Here is a 20,861-nt window from a genome sequence, read left to right on the forward strand (position 1 = left end):
CCATTTCCCACTGCTCTCGCTATTCCATCCATGTACTTTTCCCGTTGTCTGCCTCTTACTCTTCTACCTGGGGCGGATTTCTTTCCGTTAAACTTAGATCCTCTATCTTTCCTACTCTCATTACGTGTCCTATAAGTCTCGTCTGTCTTATTCTCATATTTAGCAGTAGTTCTCTTCCAATATCCCGTTTAGCACCTCTTCGTTTGTCTTCCTCTCTATTCAAGATACTTTCAAAAGCCTTCGCCACCACCACATTCAGAATGCTTCTAACCTCCTCTACTTTTGTTTATATATGGTCCAGGTTTCTGATCCACATAGTAATACCAACCATACATAAGTTTTAACTGTTCTTATGTATGGAGCAGATGCGTAGCCCATAAAGCAATACCGACCATACGTAAGCGAAGCAACGTATATGTTATTCAAGAAGGCTGAAGGTTTAACAGTTTGATCACATGGCAGAATAAAAATGACCAGGTAGGCAAATGCAAGACAAGCAGCACCGACTTTACATTGGAAGGGAAAGGAATATAAAAGACATTCACCCCAATTTTTTTTTGAGGGGAGAGAGAAGGAATTGTATTTAAAGTCGGTACTCTGCTTTACCAAAATGTTCTATTCTTAAAATTAAAGTACGAATAATTTCTCTGTAACTTGAATGTTTTTTTCCTGGTAAAGTTCTTGTAGTCCATAAAATGATTTAGTCAGCCTGTTTTTAGTTTTGACTCATCGTTGTTCGTTACCTCTTATCGTTATTAGATAAACAACAATTAGATTTTTTAGTTACCAACCAAGCTTAACCCCCTTGTATTTTTAATCTCTTCCCTCCTTTCTTCTTCTTCTCTGTACCGCTGAGTTTTTCTTGCTTCCAGTATTTTTTGTCCAGTCCTCCGCCGTACTTTTGTCCCTCTTTCTCATGGTAGAAATTCAGACAAGGTAAAAAATGGGATGCACTTCTAACATATGAAGAAATCTGTGTGTGTGTGTGTGTGTGTGTGTGTGTGTGTGTGTGTGTGTGTGTGTGTGTGTGTGTGTGTGTGTGTGTGTGTGTGTGTGTGTGTGTGTGTGTGTGTGTGTGTGTGTGTGTGTGTGTTCGTGCCTTTGTGTACTTTCATCACCTGCCATCACTTTTTGAGAGAGCTGCGAACACACACACACACACACACACACACACACACACACACACACACACACACACACACACACACACACACACACACACACACAGGTGGAACAGTTTCACTTTGTAGCATTTTTTCTTTCCTTCCTCATTGCTGGAGAAAAAAAAGTAAACTACATCCTTGCACTTTTGCGTTCTAGTTTTCAAAAGAATCCGTCTCCATTTGAATGTGTTCATTACTTTTCGCAGTGAGCAGGAAATCAATATTAATTTGCTTTGCATCATTAAGTCCTTTTTTTATCGTCAACATTTCAACCATTTACCAGTAACATTAATTAGCAGCTTTCATTTTATTGCATCATTTCTTGTGCAACACTCTCACAGGAACAGAAAATGGGAGGGAAAGTCGAATACGTTGACATGCAGGAAGTCTTCAACTGAATGTTCAGGGACAAGAAACGTAAAAGACAAAAAAAAAAAAAGAATCAGCAACACGTCGGTGGAGAATTGCCGAGGGATTTTTTTTTTTTTTTTTTTCAACGTGCATGGCTTGTCTGTGTATAGAAGTGTGAGTGATGGAGTGATGTATAGCCAGCGAAATATTACCCCCTTCAAGGCGAGGGTTGGGTGTTTATCGTGCGTATACATTACTTGGTGAGTGATTCGTTGTTTGCCGATGTCGCTATCACACTCTTTCCTGCAGCATGCTTATAACGAGGGAGAAGGCGAGAAAGAAGAAAGAGAAGGACAAGAAGAAGAAAGGAAGAAGGAGGAGGAGATGGAGAAGGAGAAGAAGAAGAAGAAGAAGAAGAAAGGAAGGAAGGAGGAAAAAAGAAAAAGAAGTAGAAGCAAAAGAAGAAAGAAAGAAAGAAAAAACAAGAAAGAAAAAGAAAGAAAACACAAAGAACAAAAATGTAAAGAAAAAGAAAGAAGAGGAAGAAAAAAGTAGAGGAGGAGGAAGAGGAGTAACGAAAGAAATAATTAAAGAAAGAAATAAAGAAAAAAACATTGAAAGAAAAAAAAAACGAAAACATACACGCGATCCTTGCTGCGTAGTGGCATTTATAACACAACGGTCACCTGCAGACGGGGAGTGACAGCCTGGCCCAGTGGTGCTCCCCACGGCCTTGTGCTCCACTGACAGGCTCCCATCACCGCCACCACCACCACCACCTCCACCGCCGCTGCCGTCACACGTAACTTCACCTTTAACAATGGGTGGAAGCACTGCGCACGTCGAGTGAAGCAACACTGAAAAGAAGTTCCTTAATTATCAGGTTGCGTGGGTTACTTCTCTACTTGCACGGGAGGCGCATGTCAAAGTGTTCCTGACCGACACTTACCGGTTATTTTTGCTCTCAGAAAAAGCAAGTTTTATTTGCCAGAGGTGAACAAAACAAAGTTCTCACGTTATCACTTTGAGTTATGCGTTTATTTGGAATTCAATAGTTTTGCTGAGGTATGTTTGTTTTGGCCGTGTTCTCAAATATTAAAGGGGGTGTGTGTGTGTGTGTGTGTGTGTGTGTGTGTGTGTGTGTGTGTGTGTGTGTGTGTGTGTGTGTGTGTGTGTACGCGCGCTGTAGTTCTGAAAATACTCGTACTTCGTGTATGTTAATATGATATACGTATTTTCCTGTATTGCCAATATTGAGTGTTATTTTTATTTCATTTATTTCATTTATTTATTTATTTATTTATTTATTTATTTTATTTTATCTTATTTTTTGTTATTTTTTTCCTTCTCTTTCTTTTCCTCTGCGAAGTGTTGCCATCACTGAGCCACACCCTCACCGCGTCTGCACATCACAACAGAAGCTCCGGCGGTCAATCACAAACACCTTAGATTACAGTGTGTGCGAATACTTTCAAGTGTCGAGAGACGTTATTCTCTCTCTCTCTCTCTCTCTCTCTCTCTCTCTCTCTCTCTCTCTCTCTCTCTCTCTCTCTCTCTCTCTCTCTCTCTCTCTCTCTCTCTCTCTCTCTCTCTCTCTCTCTCTCTCTCTCTCTCTCTCTCCCTCGTCACGAATGAGTTACATGTTATTCACTTACTCGCAGAGAAGAATGGGCTTAGTTCGATCCACTTTATGATCTCACCCTTACGAGTTTACGCCTTGTTCCGGAAGAGAGACGAAGTGAGTTACGCTAGGCAAGATGTGGAGAGACTGAGAAGAAAAAGCACTGCGGAATAAAACTGAAGATAATATACTAGCCACTAAACTAAGGCAATGTTTTATATAAAATTAACATGTGTGTGTACTGACAGGGCGTTGACGTCGTAAATGGAAAACAACGAAATGGGAAATGTCAGGCTGGGAAAAGATAGGGAGGTAGAATGAAAAGAAAAAAAGGGAAAAAGTGTACCAGAGAGAATTGAAACAAGAGGGAATAGACAGCAGTGAGAGGAGAAAGACACGAGGGGCACAGAGGAGGACACAGTGGTGGGTGGCGGCGATGAGAGTGATGAATCAAAGGAATTATTGCATTTTCATGGTTTAATACAGCGAGCATCATGTTTGTGGAAATTTTAAAGTTTTGCGGATCTGGTTAACATGAAATATTGGATCCATTCCTCTGTCCTCCAATCCTCTCTCTCTCTCTCTCTCTCTCTCTCTCTCTCTCTCTCTCTCTCTCTCTCTCTCTCTCTCTCTCTCTCTCTCTCTCTCTCTCTCTCTCTCTCTCTCTCTCATCTCTCAATTTTCTTCACCCTCCCCGCCCTTTCCACCGTCTCCCTTCCGCCCCTTCCCTCCCTCTCCCTTACACCATCCCTCCATCCTTCCCCTCCCTCTCTTACCATCCCATCCCTTTCATATCCTCTCCTTCCCTCCCGCCCTCGTCAGATGACCTCGCCCCGGGAAACGATACACATAAAAAATAAAAAAATAAAAAATAAAAAAAACAGCTCCCTCTCGACCCACCGGTAAATTGGGTGTGTGTTATGTGACTGCAACACGTGGGCTGCAGCTTGGTACCACGTCCCCGCGGGAGGCTAGCAGCGCGCCCCTCGTTAAGCCCTTGCAATGGGGGAAACAAGCGAGGATGATGAAGGAATTAAATTTAAGAGAAAACTCGTCCTATTATCCGAAGTATGAGTATGAAGCCCTCTCTCTCTCTCTCTCTCTCTCTCTCTCTCTCTCTCTCTCTCTCTCTCTCTCTCTCTCTCTCTCTCTCTCTCTCTCCCCGTTTATTTAAGAGCCACAAGGCTTTTAAGGAGGTTTTAATCTAAAGAGATGAGTTGGTGTGTGGTATAGCTATTGTTTTTAGCTTGATGTGACTGATACATTAGGAAAGCGTAGCCATGTGATTTTTATTATTAAAATTATTATTATTATTATTATTATTATTATTATTATTATTATTATTATTATTATTATTATTGTTATTATTATTATTATTATTATCATTATTATTACTATTATTAATTTGGTGTTGTTGTTATTGTTGTTGTATAGACTGCAGAAACGATAAGAAAGCAATGGATCACTGCAAAAAAAACACACATGATAAATAATAATTCAAAAAGAAATATGCCTATCACGATGAACGTAAAGCCTGCAAACCCAACTTGATAACAGAGATTTATGACGCGACTTATCGGCGACGCCTTTTGCATAATAGCTTGTCAAACACCGATTAATCAATACTATCAGATAGGCGTCACATCGGTTATCTCTCTTACCTCCTGGAACAAGGGATGCCTCAAGAAGTTTGTTCCCAGGGGCGCCATCAGCCATTACAAACGGGCTTAAGACGTGCCCGAGAGCCAAGCAGGGAAGCAGTTGTGTCTTCAATAGGTAACATTAAAGTATCTTCATTCCAGGACGCATTTTTTTATTGTGTCACAGTGATAGGACTCATTTTAATACTGAGTCCGTTATGGGTCCTCTTTGTAACATAATTTGTTTGGCGCTTCAAGGCTCATACTTTGGTATTAGTGATGTTTGTTTCAACCGGGCAGTATCACGTATATGGATAAGAAGTCAAGTAACCTCCCACACTCACTTCGTCGTATTTAGCGTTGTCACTCAATATTAAGTTCTCAGATCCACGGAGGATCTTTTTAAAAACTGACGATTGACACATTGGAAGACTTAAGGTTGAGGGGAAAATACTAAACATAATGCAAGAGGGTAGCGGAATGTACCTGATTTTGAACATTGATTTTATCATTACGTGGTAAGTAGCAGCGATGGTGATAGTAGTAGCAGTAGTAGTAGTAGTAGTAGAGTAGTAGTAGTAGTGGTAATAGTAGGTGTTGTTATTGTTATTGTTGTTATTACTTACATACTTACCTACTTACTCACTTAACCTTATCTACATACTTACTAACTTATTTACTTACATACTTCCTAATTTACTTACTTGCCTTAATCTCTATATCACTGTTGATGAAGTTTAAACATTTTCCCGAGCGCCGGTGAGACAGTAAAGAAGAGCAAGTTGATATACACACTCGTTATTATATATCTGAGTCTCCTCTGGTTTATGCATGGCTGTACCCTCCTTGGGGAGTAAAGGCTCACTCACTCTCTTCCATTATTAAACAGGAGTGTTGTTGCTCTTTGCTCACACCGCGGCCTGAGGTGTCTGTAGGTGTCTGGGCGTCAGCTGATATTGTTTGTCGGCGCGGGTGTGGCTTCTGTTTTCCTTCTTTTTTCGTTTCGCCATGTTGTTTTCCCGTGTTCATGTGTTATTCCTCTTTTATGGAGTGGCCTAGATTGCCCTAGTGACGTGGTCTTGGGCGTGGCCTCTTTCTTGTACTACTGCGTCCACTGAGTACGTCTGTGGCCTGTCATTTTGTCGTTGGCGTGTGATCTCCCCCCTTAATTAGTGTTAAGTTGGCATTACATAATCATCGTTATAATTGCATTCGTCGGTTATGACCACGGATGATAAGCACGGCGCCATATGGTCTTGTTATGGCGCATAAGATAATCAACTAATCTGTCTACACTTTCGTAACCAGCTAGCCTATAGTGTATTCGTAGAATGCCTATCCTTAACGCTGGTGGTGGCCTCAACACGCGTGTAGGTGAAGGTGTTGGTCCGTGGGTGGCGAGGCCAGAGTGAGGGAGGTGGTAGCGAGTCCTCACTGAACGGGCGGCGGCGGCAAGGCTCGGGAGGGAGGCGGCCAGTCGCGTGTCGGCCGCCGTCTAGTGAACACTTCTGCGGTGCCCTCAGGAGCTCGTCTCCACGCCCGACACAGCGCGACCTGTTACTTCCCGACGGTTTGTATGTATTACTCCCGACACTCGTAATTGTTTGCTCATCTCGACCTGAATTCGCGCCCTTAAGAAAACGCTCCCTCGTCGCACCATCGCGTGGGTGTTGTCGCGTAACTCAGATTATTGGCTCAGGTACTTAAACTCTGTCTTAGCCTCTTGGGAAAAAAAAATAGTACTTGGGTGTGGATGAGTAGCCCGTGTATGGTTTGTCCGTTCTTGTCCTGTTTTCTTTTCCAACCAACAAGATGATAATTGAGAAAGGAGAAGTTCATTTTCTTCGACGCAATTTTTCTTTTTTTTTCTTACTTCTTTTTATGGAGCAGCCACGTTAGGAGCAGTGTAGGGGAGTTGACGTGCGGCTTTGTTCTGTAATGAGCGTTACCTCGGGCGATTTGTGTAACTCGAGAAGGAACCTTGTACTGTAAATGCTAGCACTGATACCAAAACTCTTGATTGTATTGAATTATATTATATTTTTCATTCATTCCAGTCATATTCTACACCATATGAGCATGCGGCGCCTTAAATCAATCAATCCAATTATATTATTTCTTCCCCCTTTCTTAATCAACCGGCCAATGAAAAGTATCAAATAGCTCATTACTTATATGGAATGCAGAATACTGTATAAAGGCAAACTTTACCTGTACTCTCTTTTTACTTTTTTATGGCTAATGAATTACTCAGTTTAATTTCATGAGTTGCATAAGTTAAGGTAATTTAGCATCTTTTTCATCGGTATGGTTAATTGAATACGTCAATGTAGAGTAAGTGTCCTTTCATGCCTCAGTTCCGTGCAACTGAGGTGAGATCTGATGACCTTTCCCTCCAAACAGAATACTAGCAGTAATTTTCCGAGGTAAAATGATGCTGAAGTGAGGGAGTCTTCACCTTCCAGCCCTTCTGTGATCGAAACCCTTCCCATGGCACCCGTGGTTGCAAGGGTCATATCTGGCGCCTGTGCTCCTTTGGCCCTGTTCGTCACTTTAAGACTTCCTTATGTCAAAATTTTAAGTAGGTCGGAAGTGCCTCGTAATGTCACTGGAAAGAGTTCAAAGAGGTCTGCCAGTAATAAGTCTTAAAAGAAAAAGGTTCCCTCCTGCCTTTCTTTGGAAAATACAATAAGCTGTATTATTTTATAACATATTTTGTATTACCTTATGTACAACATTCTTTTATGAGCTTTTTGGGGCTTAAATAATCTTTTTTTTATTATTATTGGGTTTTAACTAGTAGGATTATTTCGTTTTAATTATAATTGTTGTGGTGCATAAATATTCAGTCTGTGAACCTGTCGGAAATACTAAAATTCTCTCTCTCTCTCTCTCTCTCTCTCTCTCTCTCTCTCTCTCTCTCTCTCTCTCTCTCTCTCTCTCTCTCTCTCTCTCTCTCTCTCCTGATTCACATAGCAAAATTTTGTTTATACAATTCATTACACGGACAAGTTTATAGGTGCAGGGTTTGTTTTATTTGTTAATGTCACCACTTCACTCGTATACAAAGACCTTTGTTTTATTCCATTTGTGAATTTACATCGCGATTCATGTTTATACTTGCATGATTTATCTCTGTGTGCCTCTTTATGATTAATCTCTTTAGTTCTTCTATAACGTCACTTCTGGCATACACGAAGGCGTACTTATTTATTACTTATTTAGTTCTTCATATTTCATCGTAAACAGGAGGCACGTTCATTGTTAGACTTACCTCAATTTCTCTTCCGTATGATAAACTTGGAAGGCACTTACTGATGAAACTGTTTATGAAGCTTCCATTGATTCATTTGAAGCAAAAGTTAAAATTGCCATCAGCTCGTTAAGCATTGTCTGGATTGTTGTTTCTTTGTTTTGTTTTGTTTTTGTATTTTTTATCATTTTCTTTTCGTTATTTTTCATATTCATGCTAGCTCATTGGAATAACTATGCTTGTGTCCATATAAAATTCCTTGATTTTCCTATGATTCCGTCGCATACGTTCTCAAAATAATAATAATAATAATAATAATAATAATAATAATAATAATAATAATAATAGTAATAATAATGGAAATTCGTATTTTTTACATCAGATGTCATATTAAAATGTAAACCGAAATCTTTCTTAGATTCCACTCTTAAATACTAAATGCCCGTGCGTTATATGGCTCACTTCGCTCTGGAAATCAATATCAACCCTTTTGTTCTCCTGTCAGCGAGAGGAAGCTGGAAGGAGAGGCGTTCCGTTGTGTCTACCCTCGTGATGGCTACTCACGAAACGAAGACTTGATTGTCATTTGTCTTTTTACATTGGGAAGGAGGAATTTTCCTGCTCCTCAACAACGAGGTCATAAAGGCTTTCAGGAAGGAAAAATGACCACCTGTCTCTTAAAATGTAAGGACTGCGTTATTTGGTCGTTTGGATTTGCATAACAAAGAAAAAAATTGATTAATACAATGCTATACTAATACAGTACTAAGAATACTTCTGCAAATATTAGTCTTTCTTACCAGATTTCCGATACAATACTTATGCAGTGCAGTACCAGTCCAATATTAACAATACTCAAGCAGTTCCTAAATACAAGAATAACTACAAAAGGCAATAACTTTTTTCTTTTCTTTTTTTTCTTTTTTTTTTTTGTGTGTATATAAAAAATAGAATTCCTTTTTAACGTTATAAATTAATTGACAGATAACTTGTGGATTAACAAACTGTCAAATTCACTGCGAAAGAAAATGCTTGCGAACTTTTCATTATATGTTCTGGAAGAAGAAAATTTTACGTTCGAAAGTTAGACTCGCAGCGTGACAGAAGAGTGTGTTTGCTCCGTTGCTGGAGAGGCTGCTGACGAAGGGAGTGATTGGATTGGCTGGCAGGCTGGATGAAGAGCACCTGAGAAAGAGAGAGAGAGAGAGAGAGAGAGAGAGAGAGAGAGAGAGAGAGAGAGAGAGAGAGAGAGAGAGAGAGAGATGGCTTTGTTTCCTCGTGGGCAGAGTTGTTTGGGAGGAACAGCCCGCACCCTAATTAGTAATAAACATGTGCCGCATTTTTTTCCCTCCTTCCACACAAATGATGTAAAATGCGGCGAGTTTAATATTTCCTTTGGGTCTCAGTGAATTGGTTCCGTATTTATAACCACCATTAAACCAGAGTAATGAACGCATTCGCCCGATCCCAATGTAGTATTTATTCACAACCTCTTTTTTTCCGGTGGGGGAACTATTAATGTTTCCTGTCCCTAAGAATGTAATGAGGAGTGATTATTTCCGATTGTCTTTTGTTACTCTCGGAAAATTTATGTATCCAGATTTTTCATGAGTTAATATATGTTGGCGCAGTTATTCTTAGGTCAGTATACGTTTCTGTCTCCATAAAGATCAGAGCAACAGCTTTTTTCGCTTTTAATTTTTATCCACCAGCTTTATGAACACTGGAAGGATAAATATGGAAAGATATCATGGTGATTCCCATGTCAGTGTAAATTTCCGTTTTCGTAAAGGTCCAGTCGACAGTTATATTGTTTGTTTGTTTGTTTGTTTGTTTGTTTTTCCTTTAGCGTTATGAACTTTACCACGATCAGTATTCAAAGACTTCCCATAGCAGTATCAGCATTATAAATATTCGCCTCCATAAAGTTTCAATTAACAGTTCACTTCATACACTTTTCATCAGTTTTTTGATCACGATCAATATGGAAAGTTTATTCACTAATTTCCCATATCAATATAAATTTCAGTCTCCGCAAAGTTCCAGTTGACAGTTAACTATGCGCTTTTTTTTTCCCACCCTTCTCTTTTTCTTGTCACCCGAAGTTTGACAGAACCAATACGGCCTTCCTTGAGTGCCAAGTTGTGAGAAATGGCTAATTGGCCAAGTTTCCCAGAAGGAGTCACGGTAAACGTCACACTCCAGAAGACAAGATGGACACAGCCGTCCCCCGCCACCTCCCACCACTTGGTTGCGTGTTGCCGGGCCGTCTTGTGTGGAAAGAACTGCGTATTTTTCACATTTTCTTTTCTCATTTTGGCTGTTTACAGGAAAACGTGGGCTTGTTATTAAATGACAAGAAACAACAATGTCTTATAAAAACAGAAGCGGAAAGGTTGAAGTATTCTCTGAGCGATTTGTTTTGCACTTGATTGATTTTACGAAGACATACTGATGAAAACTTTGAACCATATTTTGAAACATTCCTGTCTGTACCTCGTCTACTCTATTTGAAATTACATAAGTTTTAAAGGGTGTTTTTTTTTGTTTTTGTTTTTTTACGGTTCTAATGATAGATTAACAATATTTATACAATATAATATAAAGAGGAGAAACAGTCTTGAGAACTCACCTAATCGTCTCTGTGGCCTTTGAAAACGGTCGTGGTGAGAGCAAAGCGTTTCTGAATACGGGTGTTTATTTCCCTGTAGCATATCGGCCAGTTGTTGTATATATTAACGATGAAAAGAAAGCAAATCACTTTATTGAATCTAAATATCGCAGAATCGGAACTGAAATTCAACATGGATGCTGTATATTAACGTTTTTATTGTTATGGTCTTCTTTTTGACATTGAGATCACCGTAAAGAATTGTGCTTATATTGCCACGAAGGTAAAGAGAGAGGAGATTAATTTTATCTTTTTTTCGAGGATAGAATAATAGTAGTAGTAGCCTTTCTTCTTCTTCTTCTTTTTCTTCTTTCTTTTCTTCTTTTTCTTCTTCTTTTCTTTCTTCTTTTGTTTCTTCTTCTTCTTCGTTTCTTTCCTCTTCTTTTCTTTCTTCTTTTTCTTCTTTTCTTTCTTCCTCTTCTTCGTCTTTTTTTCTTGTTTTCATCTTTTTCTTTTTCTTCTCATTATTAATATCTGCAACATCTTGACCAATACGCGACGGGGAATTAAAGAGCGCAACAACATTTTCGCCGGATTTGATAAGTTGTGCAAGACAAATCCCTCAGTAAATACTTTGCAACTCACGCTTCGATGCTTCTGTTTTCTTTATCATACATATTCTTAAAATTAAAAAAAAAAAAAAAGAATTTGACTCTTTCTTGTAAACAACCAAATAAGAAAAGGGAAAGAGAAAAAGAACGTTGGATATAACTGGAGTGAGTAAAAAAGAAAGAAAAAAAAAGTCCAACACGTTACATCATGTGAGCAGTTCCCTCCAGCCACACAGCCACACAGCCACGCAGACGGGTGGTGGGTGGTGGCGGGCAGCGGTGTCTGTCTGTAATCCTTGTGGAGGACCGTCCTGCATGCTTTACCGCGACGTCTTCTGGTGCACTTGGCCAATTAACGACGAAATGCGTCCTTCTCAGAATGTCACTCAAGAAAAAGCTATAGAGACCGAGGGAAAGAAAATAATTGACGATAAAAAAAAGTAAGTAAAATTTAAGAAAATTGATAAATAAATAAAATGAAATGAAACCAAATTAAACAGACAAACAAATGAATAAATAAACATATCGCTAAATTAGCTAAATAAATAGATAAATAAGATGAAATAAAACAAATACAAAATTAAACAAACTTACAAAATTAGATGTTTTCTGTATCACTGTGAGGACGGAAATTTTTACCCATATGGAAGGCAACTGAATAAACTTTCCAAACTGACCGTGGCAAACTTCATAAAGCTGGCGGTAAAAAAAAATAAATAAATAAATAAATAGATAAATAAAAAAAATATAAAAAATAGTATACAAAGTTACCCGTTCACTGAAGCTCAATGGAATCGGAATACTGATATGGGAAGTAACTGAATGAACTTCCCGTATTGGTGCCGGCAAAGTTTATATGACAGAAAAAGAAAATATATAAAGTGTTAGTAGGAAATCTGTGGGGACGAAAATTTCTTCCGATATGGGAGGCAAGTGATTATAACTTTCCATATCGATGCTGCTCAGGTTCATAAGGCTAATGAAGAAGAACTCAAATCTCTTTTTTATCTAATTTCATAGCATCATCGCAACTGCTTAGAAACTTTACATTGATCTCTTTGCTGTCGTGGTCGTCCTCCATTAACATTCAAATTCCTGCAAAAAAAAAAAAAAATGTTTACATAGATACACAGGAAAACAATTAATTTCGTTTTTATCAAATTTACAAAACTTAAGAGCCTGAAGTACAAGAAAGAGAGTTTAAAAAGCTGCATTGGTTATAATGGGAAAAAAAAATGAGATTATATGTTAACTTCAGTGCACTAAATGGGTCGTGGAGAGTGCTCGACTCCAGCAGTTATATTTGGATAGCTTTTTATGTCTTTATCTTCATACATTGATTTTTAACGTAACTGAATAATGATGACGTTTAGATAAAATTTTAGACTACAATGGTACAAATTTTCAAGTATCAGTACCTGCTCTGCGAAACTGACTGCAGGTTGTGATGAAACAGTGGAAATGTGTATAATACCTACAGGCTGGTACATATCAAACAGAAGAATATTACTAAAAAATACCTGTCAAAGATTTAACATTTCTATTAACAAATAGCTCTTACAATATATACAAAATATCTGAATTAAATACATGAGAAAAATTCGGAAATCCTATGTGATAAGTAATTAACTGCTCTCGCAGCACTCATGATAATTGTCTGTGTTTGCTTTAGTCTCTGTCTGTCTTTCTCTTTGGCTTACTCTCAGATTACTTCAATAAAGGCAGGAACGAAACAGTAGTTATGACTTCCGCGTCAATTTAGTTCTCTTGCATCCTTCCTATCGAGAGATGCTGCGCGTAATGAGAACCGCTACCCAGTCTGAGCTTTCTCAAGGGACATCAGTGACTACTAGCTTCACCGCTCACCCCAGATCACTATTGCCTGGATCAAGAGAACGGTTTGTGTAATCGTTGCATTGAGAATATTGTATAGTTTTGATATCATTCGCGTATTTAGAGACGTAGAATACCATAAGTGCATATTGGTGCGCCATGTAGTTCACGCTCAGTTAATAAATCTGTTGTGAAATCAAATTGCACGGAAATATGAATTAAATTCCTCCATTTTCATTCCGTTAAAGGGAATTTCAAACATGCACGCCGATGCGATCAAATAAATATTTTGCAGGAAAATTAAATATTCTCTTTTATGTATAGTTTTTTATTTCCTTCTTTGTTAATTTGCTCTTGAAATTTGATTTTACGGCTTCATTGCTACGTGAGTTACCGAGAGCTTCGGGGAAAAAAATAGGGGAGATCTGTGGTGTATGTATGTATTGAAGTATGTATGTATGTATGTATGTGTGTGCGTGTGTGTGTGTGTGTGTGTGTGTGTGTGTGTGTGTGTGTGGACAGACAGGTAAGAGCAACAGCAAGAGAAACACACCTACTCCGCCACACAGAGAGGCACGTAAAGATGAAAACACTAGTGAGGTAACACTATCAATGTTCGGTCTATCCGTTTATCATCGCCATCCCAGTACGGCTCAGGCAGGATCCATCGGTCAGCGGCACAGAAAAAAAAAATAGCAAAGGCAGGCTTGCAGTGATCTCTATACTGCATAATGGCTTGAGTTCGCTGAGCCTCGACAGGTTGACCATAACGCAAGAGGTCTAGTGGCTCGCCGTTCGCATCCCGCCGTTCACTAGCTAATGAAACGACTAGGAAGAAAAAGAATGTGAATAATCAGGACGTAATGTAGGAAACAAGGACAAAAGTCTCGTTCTGTTTGCGTGTTGCTGCGGCACTGCTCTGATGACTGTGTTTTTAGGCATTTGTTTATATTTACGTCTTTGCAACAGTGCGAACGGTTTGGTGTGTGTGTGTGTGTGTGTGAATCACATTTTTCCCTCTCTCGTGGTTCCATGTAACATATTTTCTGTACATCTCTATGAGTCATGTTCCTCACAACACACTGCTTCACCGGTGGGAGAGTGACCCCCACCAGTAAAATCAGACGCCGTGTACTGCGGTGCACGTGCTCTGTCGGTCCTGAATGGTCAGAATCGAATCCTGCTTTGCCGACACTCACTCCTTACAATGTTATCCCTTAAAAAAACAGATTATTCGATGCCGTCTTAGCCTCAGATAGCCTGTTGTGTATTATTAGCTCACTGAAAAAAATTGCTCTCATCTTAGACGGATGAAGGAAGGTGGTGAAGGAAATACGAGCTGATGGTTGAATACTTTATCCCTGACTACTTTCGCCCTTGTGGCTTCAGAGGAACGTGGCTCGCTGGTAAAACTGTATTAAATTTTATAGGGAAGAAATGGATAAAGTTTTAGAGAATGTGTCACGGAGCGCGCCAATCGGCCCGTGATCCTGCTGCAGCCTGGGTGGAGCATCCCTCTGCTGGGTCGTCGGGGCGCCTCTCCCCTGGGATGGCCCCCTGCACGGTGATAGATTGTTCCCGGTGCTCCCTCACCAAGAACAACCAGGAATGAGAGAGGAAGTTAGATTATTATTTTATCTTACCTTATACTATTCTGAATTCTGCATAATTGTTCTAACTTTTTTTTTGTTATTATATGAAGTACTTTATCTTTCCGAAAACACCGGGTATCACCGTAATCAAATAAAAAAGTAGATTTCATACGCATTAATTACTCTGTTGTGTAAGATAATATCCAGTGTATTGTTTTGTGTCGAACATTAGTAGAAAAATATGAACTGGAACACAGCCCAGTATCGCCACCAACAATTATTGTCAGTGTGCAACATCGAAAAAAGAAATAATGCTAACAATAATGTATGAACCGAGGGCATTGCACGGGGGGAAATCATTTGTCGTAAAAGACAGTAATGATAGTAATAATAATAATAATAATAATAATAATAATAATAATAATAATAATAATAATAGTAATAATAATGATTATAATAATAGTAATAATAATAATAATAATAATAATAATAATAATAATAATAATAATAATAACCATGATAATAAGGAGAAGAAAAGAAGAACAAGAACTAGAAGACAACCACCTCTATTAACAACAACAACAGCAGCAACAACAACAACAACAACAACAACAACAACAATAACAACACAATACAATAAAAAATAATGATAGTGGATGAAATTAAGACATTCCTTAAAGAAACATGATTGCAAGTACAAAAAGAAAATTAATAAAGTAAGACATTACTTCAGAGAAAAAAAATGTAATTGTGAAAAGAAAATATTTTTTAATGTAACCAATGAAACGAAGAAATTCCATTAAAAAATAAACAGGCCGTGGTGAAAAATAGATAAATAAATAAAACTACATAATCCCAAGAAAGAAAGGAGTATATGATGGCGACAAAAATAATAAAATAAATAAAAAATAAAAGTAATGAAACGAGATGAACACAATCCACAAGAGAGGAAGAAATGCATAGCGGAAAAAAAGATAAATAGAACAATAACTGAACAAATTTATCACATTTCTCGAGAGGGGAAAAAAAAAAAGAATAAAAAAAAACATAATAAAAAGAAACCAAACCATGCACCGAGAGACAGAGAAATATAAGACGATTACACGACATAAGTAAATAATAAAAGAAACGAAGACATTTAAAAGAGAGACTGAGAAACACACACGGTAAAATCACGTACATTTTTCAAAGTATAAGATGCAAAATGATTTTTCGGACCATTTGCAATTTCTTCTCGCCCTAAATCCTTCCCCGAGTCCCGCAGACACATCCGCCTCTCCTCCTCAAGGGCGACACCTCACGTTTTGCTCTATATTCATGGGCAGGAGGGCGAGCTATGCCACTTCCTCTTCGCTCTCAACCCAGGAATAGAGAGGAGATCAGGAGACGCTCGGTAGAAGAGGAATGGAGTCTTCAGAAAGTTCACAAGAAACCAGGGAGCTGCCGTATTGGAGCGGCGGGGGCAGGCATGGCGGAAACAAGTAGGCGACGGGGAATAGAAATAATGCGAAAAGGGCACAGAGGAGCGGAAGGAAATGTAGGAGGAATGCCTGAAGGAAAACGAAAAGGTGGATCGGAGTAAGAAAGGCAGAAGAAACCGTAGGGAGAATACTAGGAGAATGAGAAAGAAGATAAGGAAAAGAGAAGAAGAAGAGAATGTAGGAAAAATATCAGAAGAAAGATAGGAAACAAAGGCAAAGGAAAACGAAAGGAGGGTGTTAAATGAAAAATAAGACAAGCTAAGAAAAGAAAAGACAGGAAATTTTAGAAAGATGTTGGAAGGAAAATGAAAAGATAGCGAACAGAAAAGCAGAAGAAAACGTAAGAAGAATACCTGGTAGAAAATGAGGAAGGCGACAAAGAGATATTCCACGCTTACTCTGATTAGGTTTGAGAATTTCGCAATGGGGAGCACTCGTTTTTTGTTGGAAATATAATAAAGCAGGAATTAGAGGCAGGAAGCTGTGATGCCCTGATGAAAGGTCTCCGCCACCACTCCCTTCCACGAGTAAATTAACTCCTGCGAAAATATATTACATGGCCAAATTAATATTAACCCCAGATTACTTTATAATCAAGTAATGCTAAAGTCGATATGATAAACTTCTGACCCCCCTGAGAGATGTAGTTTGAACGCAGGCAATGTTCGTCCAGGAAAGATTTTTTTTTTTTTTTTTTTTTTTTTTTTGGCGGGGGGCGGGGTGGAGAGAGGAGTTGGGAGGCGATTGTACTTTACGATGAGCTTTTGGATAGATGGGATAAACTTATGACTTAGCACCATATTTTTGGACATTTCAACCTCTTACAATGACTGTTTTTTGAAGGGCCCTGGTGGAATTTGTCAGGGATGTTCAGGGATGTTTCTTTGATACGAGTAATAGTCTAACGTGTATTCCGTAGCAATGAGGGAAAAAAACACCCATAAGAATACAACCAGTTATATCTATGGCTTTTGAAAGTAGTTCTTACGAGAGCCCAAAGTATTTAAGAATATACGTATGGTGCCAAAGTCTTCGTCCTCTCAAGAAATTAATTATTCAGTACTTCATGAATTCGTCGTTCTTCCGTCGGCATAAAAATATGTATTAACTGATGTAGTGATATCCACATACCCACGTTATTCCTAATCTCGTCACATTGCCAGATTTTCCTGGAAGCCTTTGCAACACAGGCATTACTTGGCTCATGTGTACTTTTGGGAGGGACAATGAGAGAGGCTTTTTTTTTTTTTTTTACCAGAATCTGTTAATGCCCTTGGGTCTTCCTCCTTTGTGAATAATATAAAAAGACTGTTTAGTGTGAGTGTTGGACGGGTTGGTCTTTGTATAAACCACAGCAGTTAGAATCGTAGATTAAAGATGGATCACATATATTGCAATGGAAAGCAAGAAGGCGAGAAGGCAGAATAGATTTCCGGTGAACAAAGATTTAACTCAAACATTGTTACAATTCAATAAGCTTACGACACGTGACTGCTCTCGACTTTTAATTCTCCAGTGTTTGCGAAGCGTTTTACTAATCAGTTCTACTTTTCCACGATGTAATTCTCTGTCACATCATTATTTTACGTAAATCATTTCATATTTTATGCTGGGAAATCATAATCCTTCGATATTACTGCTTGTGCTTTTTTTTTATTGGCGGTGTAATTCACGTTGAAATTGCACACTCGCCTGCGTGAAATTTCTTCAAAGAATGTATTCATTCGTTCTCAGTGCACAGGCTTGGAGATGAGTGTTTTTTAGATAAATTTTTGTTTGATGGGAGTGAAAACACTAGATAACAATCTCTCTCTCTCTCTCTCTCTCTCTCTCTCTCTCTCTCTCTCTCTCTCTCTCTCTCTCTCTCTCTCTCTCTCTCTCTCTCTCTCTCTCTCTCTCTCTCTCTCTCTCTCATACGCAACAAACCGCAGAGTACCTGAATTGGAGCCAGGATGCCATAAAACCTCCTCTAAAAACACCATAAGGCTGGTAAATCCTGACAGGAAAGGTGGTGGTGGTGGTTGTGGTGGTGGTGGTGGTTGGGGCACTGATGAGGGCGGCAAGCACTAGAGTGATTCTTGTGAAATGGAATAGCTGGCTCCTCTAGTGCGTGATTCACCTGTCCCATTCCATCATTGTTCCTTGCTACCTTTCTTCTCATGTTCTCTCCTCCCTCCTCTCCTTTCATTCACTTTTCATCCATCCATGTTCTCCCCTCTTTTCTCTTCTTTCATTCACTTTTCACCCACCGATTTTTTCCACTGTCTTATACAGAAAGATTTGATATATTGTCAAATTAATCAGAGGAATACAGATTACACATTATAAAACAGTGTATCTGTTATGGCGCATGTGTCTCCCCCAGCGGCGAGTTACAGGCGATGTAATAATAGTGTTGAAAGGCGCCGCGGATCAGATACTTTCCAGGATGAAATGCTTTATAACTAAAACGACGTGGTTCAGTGCCTGATGAAGTGGCGGGAGGGAATCAGGGGACTCAGTAGCGAACCCTCGTAAGGGAACATTGCCTGTGATGTGATGAACACTGCGGGGAGAGCTGCTGGGATGAAAGGGGAGCAGAATAGTACCTTTTTTTTCTTTTTTTTTTGGGGGGCGGGGGGAGACGGGGTTACGAGTAGATTGGCAACGCATCGTCTGTTATTTTATATTTGTTTAATGAAAAGATGTGCAGGATGTGTTTCATTTGCCTGACGTGAGCTGCAGTTGTCTGTCATTACGAAACTCATGGTACATTTTAGACAGCCTATAAACCAGTTGCTGTGATTTTCAGTGTTTTTACTTATAAACACACACACACACACACACACACACACACACACACACACACACACACACACACACACACACACACACACACACACACACACACACACACACACACACATTAGAAAAGCTGCTTAGGACACACATTTGAAGAACGTCAACAACAAATAGAAGAGGTGCACAGAATAACAATTAAGTTCGTACCTTAGGCGACAAATCAAATAAACCAAAGTTACGAAAGAGACGTCAAATTTAAGTAGATCCAACCTTCCTTCCCTAGAGGAGTGTTATGGTGAAATCGGTGAGGTTGATTCAGAGAGGTTGTTACCGCTGTACTCACCATATATTAGACTTCTCTCTCTCTCTGGTTCTGTTTAGTGATGTTTAGTTTAGTAAAAATTGGCGGGTATGTGGAAACGCCAGGTCACTAGAGTCTCTGTGTATTTACAAGATTCCAACAGGACCCTTTTCTGTGACAAGACTGCGAACCGAGCGTCGCCAACACCACTCTGCTGCCGGCACCCACTGCCGCCGACACTGCTGGCGGCAAAAGTTAACATTATCAAATAACAAGTTTATTACTTTAAAAGAAAGTATACGATTAGAGTAATAATGATGCTACATAGACAATGAAGAAAATATGTATAATCTCTCCTATACATATCCCTCTCTACATCCTCTAAATATGAATATTAAATAAGCCTACTTATCATCACATCATCACTCGCCTGGCCTCAGCACGCACAAGCCAGGCAGAAAGGAGGAAAAAGAGGAGGAAAATCTAATACAATAATAATGATGACAACAACAACAGCTACCTCTAACAAGAGAAATAATATATAATACATGATGATGATTTGCAACATACAGTTAGAAAATAACATAAGAACATAAGAAAATATAGGAAACTGCAAGAAGCCGTCAGGCCTACACGTGGCAGTCTCTGTATGAAACATACCTACCTATTTCCACCTATCGCACCCATCCATTTCCATCTACGATAGGAGATGATGTCGCTATCAGATGAGAAAAATCTGTGAGTTGTAACATTACCTAGTACCGCGACTGTACAAGGATTGAGAGAAATATAATCACAGGCACTTGGCAAGATGTGACACTTACCTTCTCTCCTCTTATTGATGTCATAAGTCGCGTGCTCCAGTCTCTCGTCAACTCTGTTAGAAAACAAAGCCGATGCATTGAGTTCTATCAGAGGAATTATGTAGTTTTGATATCTATCACGGATGAAACCCACGACCACCATTTTAGTGGCCGGCAGGACGCCCATTCACTGCTGCACTTGTTCTGTCCTAAGTGGTCATGATTCAAGATGCTGTCTTGATTAGTGAAGGAACAGATAGTCATGAGGATAGGAGACATCGCTGTGAAGGAAGGAATAAATTAAGGATTATTCATACATGATTTCTCATCCCATTAGAGTCTAAAATGTTATGAATTAGTGTAAATCTGAGGCTTCATGCTCTCTGTCTATGATAACCCATTGTCATTTTTAATTTCCTCCTATGCATTGGTGGTCTAAGTTCACTGCTCCTGTCCCCGAGTCTTGTTGTCTTTGACACTTCGTTAATTGTAATATTTCGCTCACTTCATTTTTATTTCATTTATTTCAGCAATGTGCTTCACCTTATTTGGAACTAGTATTACCTTTAGTCATTTCATAGCGCTGGTTCTCAGTTGTAAAGAGAACAGAAAAGTCTACTAGACATTATTCTCTCCAAGGAATGTGATGGTGTATCACTCCGAGATTTTATCATTATTGTGCCGGAAATGGAATTGTAAGGCCATGATCTCAGGTTCTGGCCAACAAGGTCACAGCCTCAGTAAGACTGCCTCTCGCTACTGGCCTCAATAGCCTCTGGGAAGGCGAGTCCACTACTGTATTATTATTTAGTTAGTCAGG

At 39.1% G+C, this 20,861-nt stretch overlaps 1 protein-coding gene across 3 annotated transcripts in view; it reads left to right on the forward strand.

The window, feature by feature from the left end:
- The window catches only part of LOC135109106 (putative neural-cadherin 2), a 137,412-nt gene that overhangs the window by 57,515 nt on the left and 59,036 nt on the right, over positions 1 to 20,861 (forward strand). Inside the window, exon 1 of one of the 3 annotated variants that reach the window (XM_064020167.1) lies at positions 5,810 to 6,349. The exons of the other annotated variants lie outside the window; for them this stretch is intronic. The gene's annotated coding sequence lies outside the window, so the exon portion shown is untranslated. Of the gene's footprint in view, positions 1 to 5,809; positions 6,350 to 20,861 lie in introns of those variants that run through there. 3 annotated transcript variants of the gene reach the window in all.

The sequence above is a fragment of the Scylla paramamosain genome, chromosome 18 (genome assembly GCF_035594125.1).
Source record: "Scylla paramamosain isolate STU-SP2022 chromosome 18, ASM3559412v1, whole genome shotgun sequence".
In the NCBI taxonomy this organism is placed as follows: domain Eukaryota; kingdom Metazoa; phylum Arthropoda; class Malacostraca; order Decapoda; family Portunidae; genus Scylla; species Scylla paramamosain.